Source organism: Herpailurus yagouaroundi, unplaced genomic scaffold, assembly GCF_014898765.1.
Source record: "Herpailurus yagouaroundi ecotype Mexico unplaced genomic scaffold, PumYag 182, whole genome shotgun sequence".
Taxonomy (NCBI): Eukaryota; Metazoa; Chordata; class Mammalia; order Carnivora; family Felidae; genus Herpailurus; species Herpailurus yagouaroundi.
The window spans coordinates 49820930-49837979 of NW_024412413.1; positions in this window are offsets into that span (position 1 = coordinate 49820930).

The following is a 17050-nucleotide window of genomic DNA, read 5'->3' on the forward strand; positions in this document are numbered from 1 at the left end:
ATTTGCATGCAGTTGTCAAAAACTACCACCTGAGGGGTGCTGGCGTTAACGTCACTTAGATTTGAGTCTTTTCTTTTTCCATCTGGATGTAAAGATAATAGCACCTGATCCCCTGTGAGATATGTATGTGAAAGAGCATCGTAAAGAATAAAATAACTAAAGAGGGGTAAGATGTTAGTACAGCCAGTGTCTCACTGTCCAAACAAAGGATTTACAAGAACAAAGACACTTCCTCTAAAGACTTTAAGACCTGTCCAAATGAGAATGAAAAGAGCTTCCATAAAGTAGACCTACATGCAGCAGAGCAGTTCATGAGTGTGTTAATTTGGGCTTGTTCTTATATTTTCCTTTTTGGGAAGAAAGCAGAAACCACCTGAACTTGGTGTTCTTCCTGTCACTTGTAAAAACATAAGCTCATGGAAATGATAATAAGGAGTGTCTTGGCAAAGTCTGGGAGAAGGCAAATGCTTTTGAAGATAAGGAAAGGGGGAGATAGTGACAAGGGGGAAGAGATTTGTGGATTCCATGAGTGCCTGAGATTTGGATCCTCTCCTTGGCTGTATCCCAAGGAAGCAACGGACCTCTAATCTGCGTGGTGCACCTCAAGAGAACAAGATTCTAGCAAAATAAGAAGGGTCAGAAAACCTTCTGGGACCACTGCACTGTTGAGTAAAGGCTAGAGTGACCAACTAGGGTTGCTTGGGCCAGTCCCCTGGAACTTGGGACCCACGGTGCGAAAACTAGGAATGTCTTGGGCAGCTAAGGAATAGTCGGTTACCCTAGGGGAAACTAAGAGGCAACCTTAGTTTGGTGAAGTGGAGATAAGAAGACCTTCTCCTGCTTTGTGGGTACCATCAATGTCTTCTCCAGTTGGGAGTTAACTATGGGGGGAGACGGTGTTCCAACCATGACTAAGTGATTTAGGGGACTCAGAATCAACTTTGAGTTGCTTTAAAGGAAGCAAAGAAAGTAATACTTTTTGCATATCGTAACTTGGGCACTCAGCTTCATATGTTAGACACAGATAAGAGACCCACAATCCCTTAACAAAACTCGGGGGCCAGATATATTTGGCGATTCAGAACTTTGGGGAGTTATGAAATATATTACAGAACATGTCCTCTATATTACATGGCAATTCCAGTGTAGGAACTTGTAAGCAGACACACTGGTGTTTCTTTATAAATATTTACTGATATTTACATTGAGGTAAAGAACAACAAATAGGCTTATGTCAGTTCAGGCCAGGCTGTGCAGCCAAATGAGTTCAGATTGGTTTAGGTTTTGCCACCAAGCCAGCTAAAGTTTTCAGAAAATGTAAGATCTTAGATTTATGACTAATTAATGGATTGATGCTATATTTATAAATACAAAAACATGTACTCCATTTATTATAGTATTAGGTCAAGGATAAAATCTATCTATCTCCTGTTTCCCAATATTGACTTAAGAGTCTGGAGGGGCGCCTGGGTGGCTTGGTCGGTTGGGCGGCTGCCTTCGGCTCAGGTCATGATCTCGTGGTCCGTGAGTTCGAGCCCCGCGTCGGGCTCTGGGCTGACAGCTCAGAGCCTGGAGCCTGTTTCAGATTCTGTGTCTCCCTCTCCCTCTGCCCCTCCCCTGTTCATGCTCTGTCTCTCTCTGTCTCAAAGATAAATAAAAGTTAAAAAAAAATTTTTTTTTAATTAAAAAAAAGGGTCTGGAGAATTAATGAAGATATAGTGCTGTTTAACACATTTATAAATTTATCAGAACCTAATACTGGAATCTATAATGCATTTAAATTACAATATAAGGTGATATATGCACCATTCAAATGTTCTAGTTACACATTATAGATTTTTATCCAGACAACTGAGGTGTAATTGTCACAATTTAAAATAGCTTTCCATAAAAGTCAATTGAAATGCTGGATTTGCTTGACCTGATAATGAAGAAGTAAGATATTTTTCTTTGCGTTATACTGAACTACAGGGTGATAACGTGTACATTTTCTCCAGGGTGATCACCATGGGGCTTTTGGCCAGGAAAGTTTTGTTTAATGTCTCTGTGGAAGCCAAGTCTCTGTGGATTTACAAACTGCCATCGGGGCTCTAAGAAACGAGAGTAGTAGATATAATAATAATAATAATAATAATAATAATAATATACTTGTTTGTAAGCCTAGAAGATGTGGTTGTTGCAAGCACATTTCCTTATGTGAAAACACAGTCGTTCTCCACCCTGACTCAAAATCATGATTTTCGGGGCCTGAAAAGCTGTGCCAAATAAGTTTATAATCTCTAAAACTTTGATGGTTTAATTATTATTCTTCACTAGAAAGATAGCCCAGATCTCATTTATTCAGAGCTTTGAAGATAAGATTCAGTGTCTCGAATGAAATTCAGCTGCGTATCAGAAGTAAGGGAAAGAAGCACAGGTTCATTTGTCATAATTCTTAGATTTTTCTTTCTACAGGGAAAGCCACGGGGAAAGGGAAGGTATCTTAGCCATGAAACCATACATAACAGGTACCTAGACTGGACTTTATGCCCACGTCTGCACCTCTCTCATTCTGTCACATAACATGTGATTTCTTGCTCTAATCACATAGGATGTTTTGTGAGGCTTGAGACTTTGGACAGGATTTTTTCTTCTTTGTGTCATGTGTTTTCAAAAGTCTTCCAAACTCTCCTGTTGTCAGAACAGTTTATACTGTCTTTTGAAATCTCCTTGGTATCAGGATTCGATTTGGCCATTCATTTCCATCCCTTCCATCTGGATATTCAGGGCAAACCCATTACATGCACTGAAATCTGAAATATGTATCTGTCGACAACACTGTGCCTCTAATTACTGGAAACGAGGCTCCTTGTCTCTTTCATGGTATTTCCTCAGAGAGGGGTGTGTGAGAAGAGCTGTGGTAATCATCTTTTTTTTTTTCCCACTTCCTTTAAAACCTTCATAAAAACTCTCTTCCCACCAACTAACCCAATGGCAAATGCATTTAATGTTCCTGATGGCCTCTGGCTCACTGATTTGCCTCATGAAAGCTGGTTACACTGGGCTTACAGTGCTCCTATGACCTGTAAGTCAGATCCACGACCCCGTGGAAGCTCTCAACTGACAGAAGCTTAGCAACTAAAAGATAAACAGCCAAGGCTGCCTTTTACCTGTCCATACCAACCAATTTTGCTTTCTTTTGCACTCCTAAGTTCAATGGTCTAAAAGGACCCAGGGAAGTTTTAATTCAATACTGTTCTCCTTGCCACATTTCCCCCAGGACTCTAGCTAACACTAACCCAAACACAAAAGATCAGAATGGAGGCACAGCCCACATTTTTAGGCTCCCTATTAAATGTAATAACCAACTCCTTTCAGGCTTGGGCATGTAAGTCTGTATTTCTTTTCCTTGTCAGTCTATAATTAATCACCCTGTAGAATAAGAAATTGGAGAGAAATAGAAAGTCATGGAAATGAACTCATAATTAAGAGTAAATTATACAGACTTTATTATTTCATGGTGTAAGCCCCAAACCATCCATACTACAGTTCAAGCTAAAACCTCAGTGGAAAGTTCCTGTTTTTAAAAGTCTGCCTCATAAGCATTCATAAGAACCCTGCTATAAATAGGAGATCTTTACTCTTACTTCAGTGTTTTTGTTTTTGTTTTTTTTTATTGTTGTTGTTATAGAATGACTCTCTCTCCTGTTACAGTTGATGACACCAGCAGCCAATACACAATGACAATTTACCCCTTAAATCTGATCAGACATTGAACACTGTGGAATGAACCCAGAAGGAATGGAGTATGGTCGACCAGGGCAAGCACTTTGAGAGAGCAAAGACTCGGCGTGGAGACTGGCGAAACCTCTGTCTTTGCCAGAAGCTCATCTGTTTGCCCTCCACGGGGTTGGCTTCTTTGTGTCAACCAGAGAGAGGAGTCAGCTCCTTAATCAGAGTAACATCTACCTACTGTCCTCTGCTCTTTCCCGTTAGAAGCCAAAGGTTTCCTCTAGAACCTTAGAAACAATGAGTTCATCCAGCCCAGAGTCCAAGCTAATAGAAGAACAACACTGGAGTCGTCTGAATAGCTGTCAAGCTTACAAGAATAACAAGAAAAAAAAATCGTCTAGAAAAATGGCCAGCCCCAGGGACCACACCGAATGTGAAATTATTAGCCTTCAGTTAAAAACTTCTTTTTTTTTTTTTTGCATCTCCTACTTGTGATAAGTTCATAAATAGCATTATTTGAGTTAGCTTTGCTCTGAGATCTCCCTGCAAGCACAGAACATTTGGTGATCTTTTTCTTTCTCCCTCATAGAAAATTGGAAGCTTCCACCTGTTACCTTGAAAATAAAACTAGGTCATCCATTTTCTCATAAAAGCTTAAATGGAACCAGGATTGCTATTTTAAGGCAAAATATTTGTTGCAATAGTTACATCAATAGCAAATAGGTATATTTAGCCCAAAACTCTGAGAGAAATAAAGCACCTGCAAAGAGCTCCCCCAAACCATGCCTCAGAACAGCAATTAGGGTTTAGGAAGATGATCTTTAAGTAATCATATGAACTGCCACCGAGTGACAGGAGCCTGGAGCATTCTTTTTCAGCACTGCCAGGGAATCCTTTGAGTCCTGCTGTGTACTTACCCTCAAACCAATGGGAGATGCACTGGTCCCTTGCTCCCAGTGCACTTGGAAACACTGTGTCTTCAGATTCAGATTTATGTGACAGGCAGGTTAGGGCAAGAAACTTCGTTCTATTTGCTGATGAATACCCAACACCTAGAACAGTGCCTGGCACATAAAGGATGTTCAATGAGTGAATGAATTACCGATGCCATATAGAATACAGAGGCTACAATCACCAAAGGGAGGTCATTCAAGGTCGTAGAAGATCAGTTCAGGAAAGAGGGATTTCCCTGAGCCCTAATATACCATTTCTAGCTTTGCTGGGGTTTTTTCCTCCACCCTGGGTGTCTCTCCTTCTCCATAGAAGACAAAATGGGGTTTTTCTTGAGTTTGAGTCAAAAAGTAGAATTGTTTGCTCCTAGGGCATGTATGTAATCACCGTACTGTGCTGTAATCATTTTACTTGTCTATCTTCCCTAAGGCCAGTGTGTCCAGGAGGCATAGCAGGTGCAAAACAAAACAGACCAAAACAAAGAAAACTTTTGAGGTTAAAGAAATGCTTTAGTATATAATATCAAGATCCAAAAACTTCATCATCATATCAACACAATTATGTTGTGTTTGAATATTTTTTAAGCGGGAAGGGGCCCATGAAGGTGAAAGTGCCCCGGGCTCAGGAACGTGGTACAGCACACCCCATCACCATTAGGCTGTGAGTTTACTGCATGTGAAAATCGCATTTTTCCATCTTTGTAAATTTACAACCTAGTGCAAGTCCTGAGAAACATTTCATGCTTAATGTATGCCTGAGCAATGACTGAAATTGATATACACTCCTCATGAAAGTCAGACAGAAAAAAAATGTTGGGCACTGATATGATTTAACTCATGAGAGGAAGCACAGAGGAAAGGGCAGGTAAAAGAAGGAATCGATAAGAGAAAGTGGGTTTTTAGGACTAGGCTGGCAATAGCAGGTGAGAACGCCTCAGAGGAGGCCTGGGAAGCGGGAGGCTGAAGCCAGGGGGGTGTGGAGGGGCATCCAGAGGAGCCTCAAGAGCACGTAGGTGCTGAGTCCACATTTGGCAGGTGATGATGTATTTTCTGGCAGACTGACGAATAACGGAATTTGAGCGCTAGAAGTGCTTTTCAGATCCGCTCTAGCCCAACTCCTCATTTTACAGAGAAGTGTGAATCCTAGTACATTACTGGAAAGTCAGGGCCTGATGCTAGTGCCCTTCCCACCGCTCTCCCACCTCTTCCAATGATTACAGTTGTTATTTACAAGGCACGATGGTGAAATGAACAAGAAACACAACGTTCGTGTGTTTATTTTGCCTGCGGGTAAATTCCACTCACTTCAACGTAGCATAATAAGACAGTCATTTCCAGAAATTTTCATACAGCTACAAGATTATTTTCAGGTCACAGAAGGGGATGTTTTCATTTCTTATTTCTCTCAACTCTTCTTCAACTCAGACTTGGGAATCACTACCATTTGCCCAGCCAGCTCCCAAGTGAGAAACTGGTCAGACGATTAAAGGTATAGGTAGCCAAATCTGCCTAAAGTGGAACCAGAACCCGGAAGCTTCTCGGGTTGGCTATCAAGAACTCAAAAGGAGAGGGCGAAATTATAAACAAATTAAAGAAACTCCCCCACTCTTAACAAACAGAGGAGCAATTTGCAGGTCACTGAAAAAGGTGTTCTCACTTTCATACCAGAATCAGTAAGCTGCCTCCACTCTGATTCCAAAAACATCCTGGTTCTACAGGTTCCCCGTGAGGCTTTCCTTCATTCTGGCAAACCGCATCCACATATCGGACCCATTCTTGAGTCATTTGACAAATATACCGAAGAGTTATTCTGCAGGAACCACAGCATAGGACATGGGCTGCAAGGATGAATTACATTTGGATCCCGACTTCAAGGAGCTTGTTGTCATCTGGCTGAAGGGCCACCCGGCGGGAGGGAGAAGAGCAAGCGGGATAGCGTCCCAGTCGAGATCACTTCACTCCATTCTGCCTCTAGGACGTGATTTTAGGAGTGAACACTTGCAATGCAATCAATTCCCCCCATGTGAGCTGAGCCAGAACTGAGGAAGCTAACATGGAAGGGAATTAGGGCAGGGAGAGGTGGAGGGAGGGTGGAGGACATTGCTGTCTGAGACATTCTCAAGGACATTCCAGTTCAGTACAGGCTATGAGAGGAAGGAACACAACTTGATTCTTCAAAATCTGAAATAAGCTTCAGTGTGCAATTTCCCAAATAAGAGAGCTGTCTGATCGGTGCATTTAGCATTCTCACAGAATGAACCTATATGTGGGTTGTACCACCCGGTAGGAAGGAGGAGGCTTCCGTTTTCCATATGAAGATTGTTACCACCAGGTATCTTGACGTAGGGATGGGACATTTGTCATTACTTCTGGTTTGGAAGTTTTAAGGCACTCTTCAAGAAACTAGCTTTTATTCCATGTTGGTAAGAGGCAGACCCATTTCTGTAATTAAGGGCTCAGAGCTTCATAATCCCAGTCCTCCATCAAATTCATCTGTGCAGTATGAACAGGTTAACCTTTCTAAAATGCCAATTTCAGTATGTCATTCCCACAGTCCAAAACTTTTAATGGCTCCCCATGGGCAATAAGAAAAGAAGAAAGTCCTCACTCGGTATTGGAGAGTCAACCCACCATATCAGCCAACCTTGCCCATTGCTCCACCATGCAGACCTGCGGTGGGTTCTTCTCAGGAACCTCACGGCATGCCATGCGCGCTCTCCTCTCCACATCTTGCCTACACCGTTCTCAACCTGGTGGACACCCATCCTTTCTTTCTGCCTATTTTTTCATTTATGTGTTTATGGGATAAATATTTATGGTGCATATGGTCAGTTCTAGAAACCTTAATAGGTTCTGGAGATCCAGAGATAAGCAAGACAGACAGGGTTCCTACTTCTGGGGCTTTGAACTCCAGCTTTGGCAAGTGCCATGCAGAAGTAGAAGGCATGATGATGACACGTAACTGTGGTTTGTCACCTTCCAGTGGGTCAGGGAAGGCTTCTCTGAAGGAGTGATTTTTAATGGGATATAAAAACTTAAGAGGATGTAGGCATAGAGCATTCTATGAAGAAAGAACCACGTGTGCAAAATCCAAAGGCATGTCCAATCCTAGCCATCATGCAAGTTTCAGCCCAATTTTCAACTTCTCAAGAACCCTTTTCTGACCTCTGGAGTCCATGTTGAAGACTCACTCGCTCTTCTGAACTCACCGACGCTCTAATTTTGTACCACTTTCCTAAGATGTTAGTCACAGTTTGTCTTGTGATGGTGTCACCTTTTACGCTTTTCTTCTCACCTGACTATATCAGGGCAGAGCCATGCTTTAAATGTCTTACTATCCTTACGAGGACCTAGCTTCCAGCAGGAGCTCAAAAAACGTTAATTAAATATATATATATATGCATACATGCATGCATGCAGCCATGAACGAATGGTCCGGGTGAGTTAAGATCGCACGCATGGCCATTCAGTGAGCCTTGGCAGAGGATATTACAGCAGTACAGAAGATGCTGTATTATTAAAAGTCAAAGAGTCACGGGCTATTCATCTCATTACACAGATCCTAATCTCCCATCTCCCAAAGAACCATGGAGACAGATGAGCGTTCAGAAAGCCACTATTCATAGTGCTTGTAAGAAGATCCTTCTTCTCTACCTAATGGATGTTAGATTATATAAGTTGTTCTCGAGAAACTCTCAAAATGGAACGAGATAAACTCCGTTGGATACAATACCTTCCTAGTGAAAAAGAAATCACCTTAACGAGCCTCCAGGCAGAAGAACCCTTTCGTAGGAAACTGCTCAAGGATGTGTGAATAGTAGACACCCCTGACAGCGAACCTTTCCCACCAACCAAAATTTAGAATTAGTACCATATGCCAGTCTGCAGCGACGTCCTCTCACACCCGCCAACATTTTCATCTCAGGGCTTCCTGCCTTCTCCATCTTTATTTCCCAACCTCCTTGCATCCGACCCGCCAAATTTATACCACGTTATATCATTTTCCTCTCAAGGAAATTTCAAAATGGAACATTTGCAATTTCTGCTGGATGCCGCAGAAACCATCTCAGTGAGTCTATAGTGCATATTTGTGTTTGAAAGCTGGCTAGAAGGGGGTGCAAACACAACCATAAGGAGGCAGCCTACCTAGAGAAGGCACAGGAAATCTGAACTATCTATACCTCAGCCTCTAGTCTCTGAGTTTTCCCATCCTCTCAATTTTCTTTTTTTTTTTTGAAACTTAAAACAATTTTTATTTTAATTCCAGTAGTTAACATACCATGTTATATTAGTTTCAGGTGTGCAATATAGTGATTCAACACCTCTGTACAACACCTGGTGCTCATCATGACAAGTGCATTGCTCAATCCCCATCACCCATTTCACCCATCGCCCCCCTCCCCCCGACCTCCCTTCTGGTAACCATCGGTTTGTTGTCTATAGTTATCAGTCTGTTTCTTGGCTTCTCTCCCTCTCTCTTTTTCCCTTTGCTTGTTTGTTTTGTTTCTTAAACTCCATATAGGAGTGAAATCATATGGTATTTGTCTTTCTCTGGCTGACTTATTTCTCTTAGCATTGTGCTCTCTAGCTCCATCCATGGCATTGTAAATGACACGATTTCATTCTTTATATCTGGGTAATATTCCATCGTGTGTGTGTGTGTGTGTGTGTGTGTGTGTATCCATTCATCAGTTGTTGAGCACTTGGGCTGCTTCCATATTTAGGCTGTTGTAAATCAGGCTTCTATAAACATAGGGATGCGTGTATCCCTTAGAATTCGTGTTTTTGGGTAAATACCCAGTAGCGGTATAGCTGAATCATAGAGTAGTTCTATTTTTAATTTTTTGAGGAACCTCCACCCTGTTTTCCAGAGTGGCTTCACCAGTTTGCATTCCTACCAACAGTGCAAGAGGGTTCCTGTTTCTCCACATCCTCACCAACACCATTTCTTCTGTTGTTGATTTTAGCCATTCTGACCGGTGTGAGGTGACACCTCATTATAGTTTGGTTTGCGTTTCCCTGATGGTAAGTGAGCCTCTTTCCCTGTGGCTGCTGGCCTTCTATATGTCTGTTTTTGGAGAAATGTCTGTTCATGTCTTCTGCCCAGTTTTACACTCTTTATCAGATATGTCCTTTGCAAATATCCTCTCCCATTCAATGAGCTGCCTTTTAGTTTTACTGTTTCCTTCACTGTGCAGAAGCTTTTTTTATTTTCGTGTAGTCCCAGTAGTTTCCTTTTGCTTTCATTTCCCTTGCCTCAGGGTACCGATCTAGAAAAAAGTTACTAGGGCTGATATCAAAGAAGTTACCGTCTGTGTTGTCTTCAAAGATTTTTATGGTTTCAAGTATCATATTTAGGTTTTTAATTCATCTTGAAGTTATTTTTGTGGATGGTGTAAGAAAGGGGTCCATTTTCATTCTTTTCTTTTGCATGTTGCTGTCCAGTTTTCCCAACACAATGTGTTGAAGAGACTGGGTTTTTTTTTTTCCCCCATTGGTTATTCTTCCCTGCTTTGGCCAAGATTAGTTGATGATTTAATTGTGTGTGTATTTCTGGATTTTCTATTCTATTCTACAGATCTATGAGTCTATTTTTATGCCAGTACCATACTGTTTTGATCACTACAGCTTTATAACATAACCTGAAGTCTGGAATTGTGATGCCTCCAGCTTTGCTTTGCTTTTTCAGGATCGCTTTGGCTATTTAGGGGCTTTTGTGGTTCCCTACAAATTTTAGGATTATTTGTTCTAGTTCTGTAAAAAATGCTGTTGGTATTTTGATAGGGATTGCACTAAATATGTAGATTGCTTTGGCTACGATAGACATTTTAACAATATTTGTCCTTCCACCATTCTCTGGATTTTAAATAAAAGTTCCAAAATGGGGAACATTTTGCTCAACCTAAGTAGAAATGCAGTCTTTGCTGTAGGCGCCAAACCAGAAGGTATCTCACTAGGCCTGGCATGAAGAACAATCCCGGGATAAATTGGAGCTCAGTTCAGTTCACAAAATATCTTTTGAGCACCTACCAAGTTGTATACTCTGTGCTGGAAACTGGATATACAAAGATAAATAAAACGTCCTCTTTGATTTAAAGGAGTTTGTGATCTAGTGACAGATTTAGACACTTAACAAATGATCACTGCACAGTATAGTAAGCACAGTGAGAGGGAGGGGATGAGAAATAGGAAACCTTTATCCACATCAGGGCAGCATAGGAAGGTAGGGTGGCCTAGAGGGTTAAAATGATTCTGAAATGGACACGCTAGTGTTATAAAGATAGAACATGTTGTTACATAGCAACATAAAATGTTCCACATAAAAAGAGGTCACTGTGTTTCTGGAAAATAGTTACTTAGTTCCTGGGCTCGTGGATCAAATGAGGATTCTATGGCACAAAAGAAGCCAAAGAAATGTGAGATTTAATTATTTTAATCACTGAAAATGGGCAATGCACACAGCTCTTTGCTCAGATCCTGAAATTTGACGACAACTTTTGTAAATTGTTTCGGGCAGCATTTATCAATGTCAATACCACAGACATGTTAGACTGGATAATTTTTGGTTGTTGTGGGGTCTATCTTCTATATTATAGGATGCTCAGCCTCTACTCACTAATGCCTGTAGCATTCTCCCTCCAGCCCCCAAACTGGGACAAATCAGAATGTGTCAAATCACCAAATGTCCATTAAGAAACAAAAATCGCCCCCTATTAAGAACCATTAGTTTAGGGCTCAGTCAGCTAAGTGTCCAAGTTCAACTCAGGTCATGATCTCACAGTTTGTGGGTTTGAGCCCCGCATCAGGCTCCTTACTGACAGTGCAGGGCCTGCTTAGGATTCTCTCTCTCTCTCTCTCTCTCTCCCCCACCGCCGCCTCTCTGCCCCTCCCCAACTTGTATGTACGCTCTAACTCAAAAATTAATAAATAAAACTTAAAAAAAGAACCATTAGTTTAGGATGTTTAGTAGAAATAAACACAATCATGTCTATTTTTTTCTAGATAATCAGTTCCTATCTAAGGCTCTATGTAATAGTCCAAACGCAGGGACTTGTCATCAGCATTGTTATTAAGCCTTTTCTTAGCCAATTTCTGCTTGAGATCTAGTAATGGCTGTGAAAGAAACTTCTAATTTCTCTAATAATTCCTTCTTCTTTTTCTTACTCATTTTGGAACAGTAGCCCAAATTTCTAGCTGGCTATCCAGAATAAGACATATTCTGGTCTTGCCAATGAGCTATAAGCAGAATTCGTGTGCACTATTTGCAGAAACGTCCTTCAAGGGAGGACGGGTGCCTTTGTTCTATGTCTCCTTTCTGCTGCTTGACGTGAATGTAATTGCTGGAGCTCCAGCAGCCATATTTGATTATGAAGTGACCTTGGGAATTGAACTCACGCACGATGGAGTAATCGATGGAAAAGCTTATACTGTGGCGGGGCCTTGCCACCTCTGAACTGCCACCTCCACGCTAGTACATGAGATACTGGGGTTTTCCTACTGTTATCATAAGTCTCTGTCACTTTCAGCTGAGCCCGATGTTAACCAATACAATAGCCTAAAGTAGACATTTATTATATTTCCAAAAGTCTCCGAGCCATTCTTTTCCTCCTATTAGGAAGCTTTGTCAGCTGTTCTAAGACTTTTACAGAAAACCCTGTCTTCCATATTTTCCTCTCCTGCAGTGTGCAATACAGGAGGCTGGTTATTTCCATAATAACCTCCCACAGCCCGGCTCGCTCCCACTGTAGTGGGTCAGTTACACTAGACATTCTGTTGCTACCTAGTTACTAAAAGTTGATATCTCCTTACACCCATCAGACACACAAAAATGAAATGATAATGCATATTAGTAGCAGAGTGGCAACCAAAAAAGTATGCTTTCATAGATTATTGGTAGAAATGTGACATGTCACAATCAATTTTTTAAGTAGGCTCCACGTCCAATGTGGGACTTGAACTCATGACCTTGAGATCAAGGGTCAGATGTTCTATCAACTGAGCCACCCAGGCACCCCTTAAAACTCAGTTTAATAATAGCTAGTGCATTTAAAGATACATATACCTTTTAACCTAATTATCTAAGAAGTAAAATCAATATTAATTAAGAATATATGTGGAGGGATATTTATTGCATTTCTTCCCACAGTGGCAAAAATGAACGGAAAGAGGGGCGCCTGGGTGGCTCAGTCGGTTAAGCGTCCGACTTCGGCTCAGGTCATGATCTCGCGGTCCGTGGGTTCCAGCCCCGCGTCGGGCTCTGTGCTGACCTGGAGCCTGTTTCAGATTCTATGTCTCCCTCTTTCTCTGACCCTCCCCTGTTCATGCTGTCTCTCTCTCTGTCTCAAAAATAAATAAATGTTAAAAAAAAATTTAAAAATGAATGGAAAGAAAGGAAATATCTCTCATAAGATAAGTGACTGAATACATTTGAGAACCAACGACACATAGTCGGTATTAAAAACCTCGGGGCAGAATGAAACTGCCCAGAACATGGGTGGGGAAGGAAAGAAAAGAAGAGATGTGAGAACTGAATCCTGGAGCATTAAGAGGTCAGGATCCAGCCAGAAAGAGAGAGAGAGAGAGAGAGAGAGAGAGAGAAGTAGTGGCCAGTGAGGTTGATGGAGAACAGGGGGAGTAGCTCCCGAACAGCCCAGGGAAGAATGTTTCAAGAAGGGTGGAGTGATCAATGGTTCCAAATGCTGCCAAAGGGCTAAGTCAGGTGAGGACCAAGAAGGAACCATTTAATGTGACAACGTGGAGATCACTGGAGACAGAAGCAGAAGCAGTATCTGTGGATTGGTGGGGACAACAGCCTAACTGGCGGGGGTTCAAGAGAGAATGAAAGGTGAAGAAATGGAGACGGTGAGCATACATAGCTCTGGGTTTTTACTAAAAAGAAGAAGGAAATAGGTCAGTGGATTTATGGAAGGTGTTTTGCTTTTAGGTGCAAGGCATTGCAACATGTTCTAAAAGAAATGAATACACATAGAGTGGAAAAAGATGACTCCGTAGAGAGGAGGCATTTGCAGGGTCAAAGTCACTGACTAGGTAGCCTCACAGAGAGGTGAGCCTCAGAACAGGAGAGTGCACCCACTATGACCTGAGGGAAGGCAAAATACATGGGCACCAATGCAGGTATGGGGGCACATTTGGTGGTGCCATGTGAGGAAGTTCTCCTTGATTACTTTGGCCAACATCCAGCTCAGACCAGAACTGCTCAGCATAAGTCAACAATGTCCAGACTCATGAGCTACATATATGCTTGTTGTGTTAAGCCACTAAGTTCTGGATAATTTGTTGCGTAACATTACGGTGGTGCGACATTGTCTCATATTCAGTACATACAGAGCTGCTTTATTTTTTAAAATGGTTACATACAGCATCCAGTCATACGGGCCTTATTTTAGTTATTTTACTATTTCCCTGCTACTGTTTAATTTCACTGTTACTGTAAGCAATGATGCAAGGCATATCTTCCTACATAGATCTTTGCACACACATGGATCTATCTATACAATGAATTCCTAAATGTGGGATTTCTGGATCAAACTGTATATGCAAGGATAACTCTAACAGATACTGGCAAAATACACTCTATAGAGGATATTCATTTACATGCTTGCCAGTAATTTGAGTTTCCATACATCCTGCTGGTATCGGGTGTTTTGTCTTTGGTTTTTGTTTTGCCAATATGTTAAGGTTAAAAAAAGTAAATTCCTGGGGCACCTGGGTGGCTCAGTCGGTTAAGCGTCCGACTTCAGCTCAGGTCATGATCTCATGGTTTGTGGGTTCGAGCCCCACATCAGGCTCTGTGCTGACAGCTCAGAGCCTGGAGCCTGCTTCAGATTCTGTGTCTCCCTCTCTGCCCTTCCCCTGCTCATGCTCTCTGTCTCAAAAATAAACAAAAACATTATTTTTTTTTTAAAGTAAATTCCTATGGGTGCCATTTTCATCCCTCTGCTAATGTGTTCTAGAATGAACCCACCCGCCATTCTACTTGTTCCCACTTACTGTGACCGTCACCTATTTCCTGATTATCAGCCCTGCCTTGAGAGACACAGACACCTCCTACATCACACCATTTTCTGGTGGTTCTATTTTGTCAGTGCTCTCCTTTTGTTGACAGATTATCCCACTAAATTTCAGGAAGTCATGACTAATCTAACACGAGAAAAATAGAGAAAACATTCCACATATTTACAGAGAAATGAGTTATGTTCAAGATTGTTATAAATGGCAACATTGAAGGAGGGTTAGAAACAACTGAAAGGGAATAGGGAAATTAAAAAAAAAGAGAGAGAGAGAGATGATGAAAGGACAGAGTTTGCTGAAGTCCCTTTGACTGCTACCATATTTCCTGACTTTGACTTCTCAAGGGATTTATCTGTTAGCTGCAATTTACTTTAAATATTGCATGGTCAGTACAGTAAGTTTGTGAATGATAGTTTTTACCTTAGAGCTGGTCAGCTGTCCCAAGAGGGTGACAATTCTCACAGGTCTAAAGAGAAGTCACCCAAATAAAAAGTCATACCAAAAATAAATAAATAAATAGATAAATAAATAAAAAGTTATACCAGTTATTCACACACACACACACACACACATAGAATGAACATATATGAATATATATATATATATATATATATATACTATATATATACACAAATACCAGATAGATAGATAGATACATGTACAATCGTGGAATACTAGGATAATGGGGGACATACTAATGAATATACAAGGGGCTGCAGGTGCATATAGTGGGAGATACAATTCTCAGAGGTAGAATTTGGACCATTTTATCCCAATCCCCATATTACTATATCAAACATATATTAGGAATCTTTATATAATTATTCGATGTGCTGTACAACTTTAGGTAGTGAGACAAGAGGGAAAAAACTTCATTTATGAATAAGTGTAAGCAATTTGACCTCAACCCAAGGCTAAATTGTCCTGTTGGAAGCATTTCTAATTTTGCCATAGATTCTCAGCTTTATCGCTTTGCACTCAAAGGGCAATTAGCTTAGATAGTGGCTTTGATTTTTGAAGTATTTTTCTTTTGTACATCTAACCAGATTGCATTTGGAATAATAACCCTCTCTGAAGTCAATAGGTCTTTGGAAAAGAGAGTTGTGGATGACTGGAGAGAATCGAGATAGATCCCACCAAGACAAAGTAGTGGAGCCTAATGCAGCCTTTTATCTTCTCCATTAAATGGTCATGCAAATAAGCGGCTCAAGTGAGTCAGCCTTCTTGAAACTGATATGATTTCCTGGATGGATCAAGAAAGCATAATGTCTTTAAGCTCTGAGTTGAAACCCTTAAATAAAGCACTAACCTGAAAAGATGTATTTAAATTCAGCTGTTCATTGTCTTTTCAATTCTATCGCTATTCCACTTAGCGTATTTTTTTCTCTTTCACACATAATAAGCTTTAGTTATGAGGAAAAGAGACTGGCTGCAGAGACAACCCAGCCATTCAGGATTTCTAAACGGTCTCATCAGATAATCACAAACATTGGTGCCATTGAAGGGGCTCAGTCCATAGTGGGGAGAAAGCATGGTGGCAGGACCCCAGGCTCAGCCGCCGCGCCTGTGCTGAGATCTTGCCACAACCTTTTCCACCAGGTTGCTCAATTATATTTTTTCCCCCGAATCAACCAATGATTTGACTGAACTGAGAAAGAAGTGGCTGTTTTGACTTGAAACTCTAGCCGCTGCTGAAGTTTGTACTTCACGATAGCTAAGTTTAATTCACTGCTAAATTTAGATTCAAACTGAGATACAAAACAGCTACAGATTATGTTCTAAAGCCAGTAAATCATTGTTAACTTATTCTGTGGCTTTAGCCACAACACCAGCCTGTAAAAATCGTGTAAATACCTCTCTTACCTCTCTCTGAAAACTCCAAGCAGCCAGTGATACTTTGTTTCTTTTTCTTTTTTTCTTTCACTCTGTTATTTGTTTGTTTCTTTGGAGGATGTTTGTTTCTTTGGAGGACTGGTTGGTTCTGGCCCATTTGTTTTTATTCATAATTAGCAGGTTTCCAAGAGCACTATCTCCCTGCACCATGCGGGGTCTTCTGTACCTAAGGGATCCTTCTTCTTAGCCTTCCCAGTCTTGCCTCCACACCTGCCAAGGGTCTTTAACAACACTGGGCCCATGGAAAGAGGCAGGTGTGTATTCACCTGGGGGGCGTGAGCTCATCCCAGCTTCCCATAATGTTGTATGCCTCCTCTGCCACCCAGGCAACCTATCCTTGCGTCTACCACAAAAGAATCAGAGGCCCCAAAGTTGCCCTATTTAGGAGAAGGTTGGCAAAGAGATGTCGTTGGTCATGCCAATTTCGAGAGCTTCACCGATGACCGTGGTCTGGCTAGCTATGT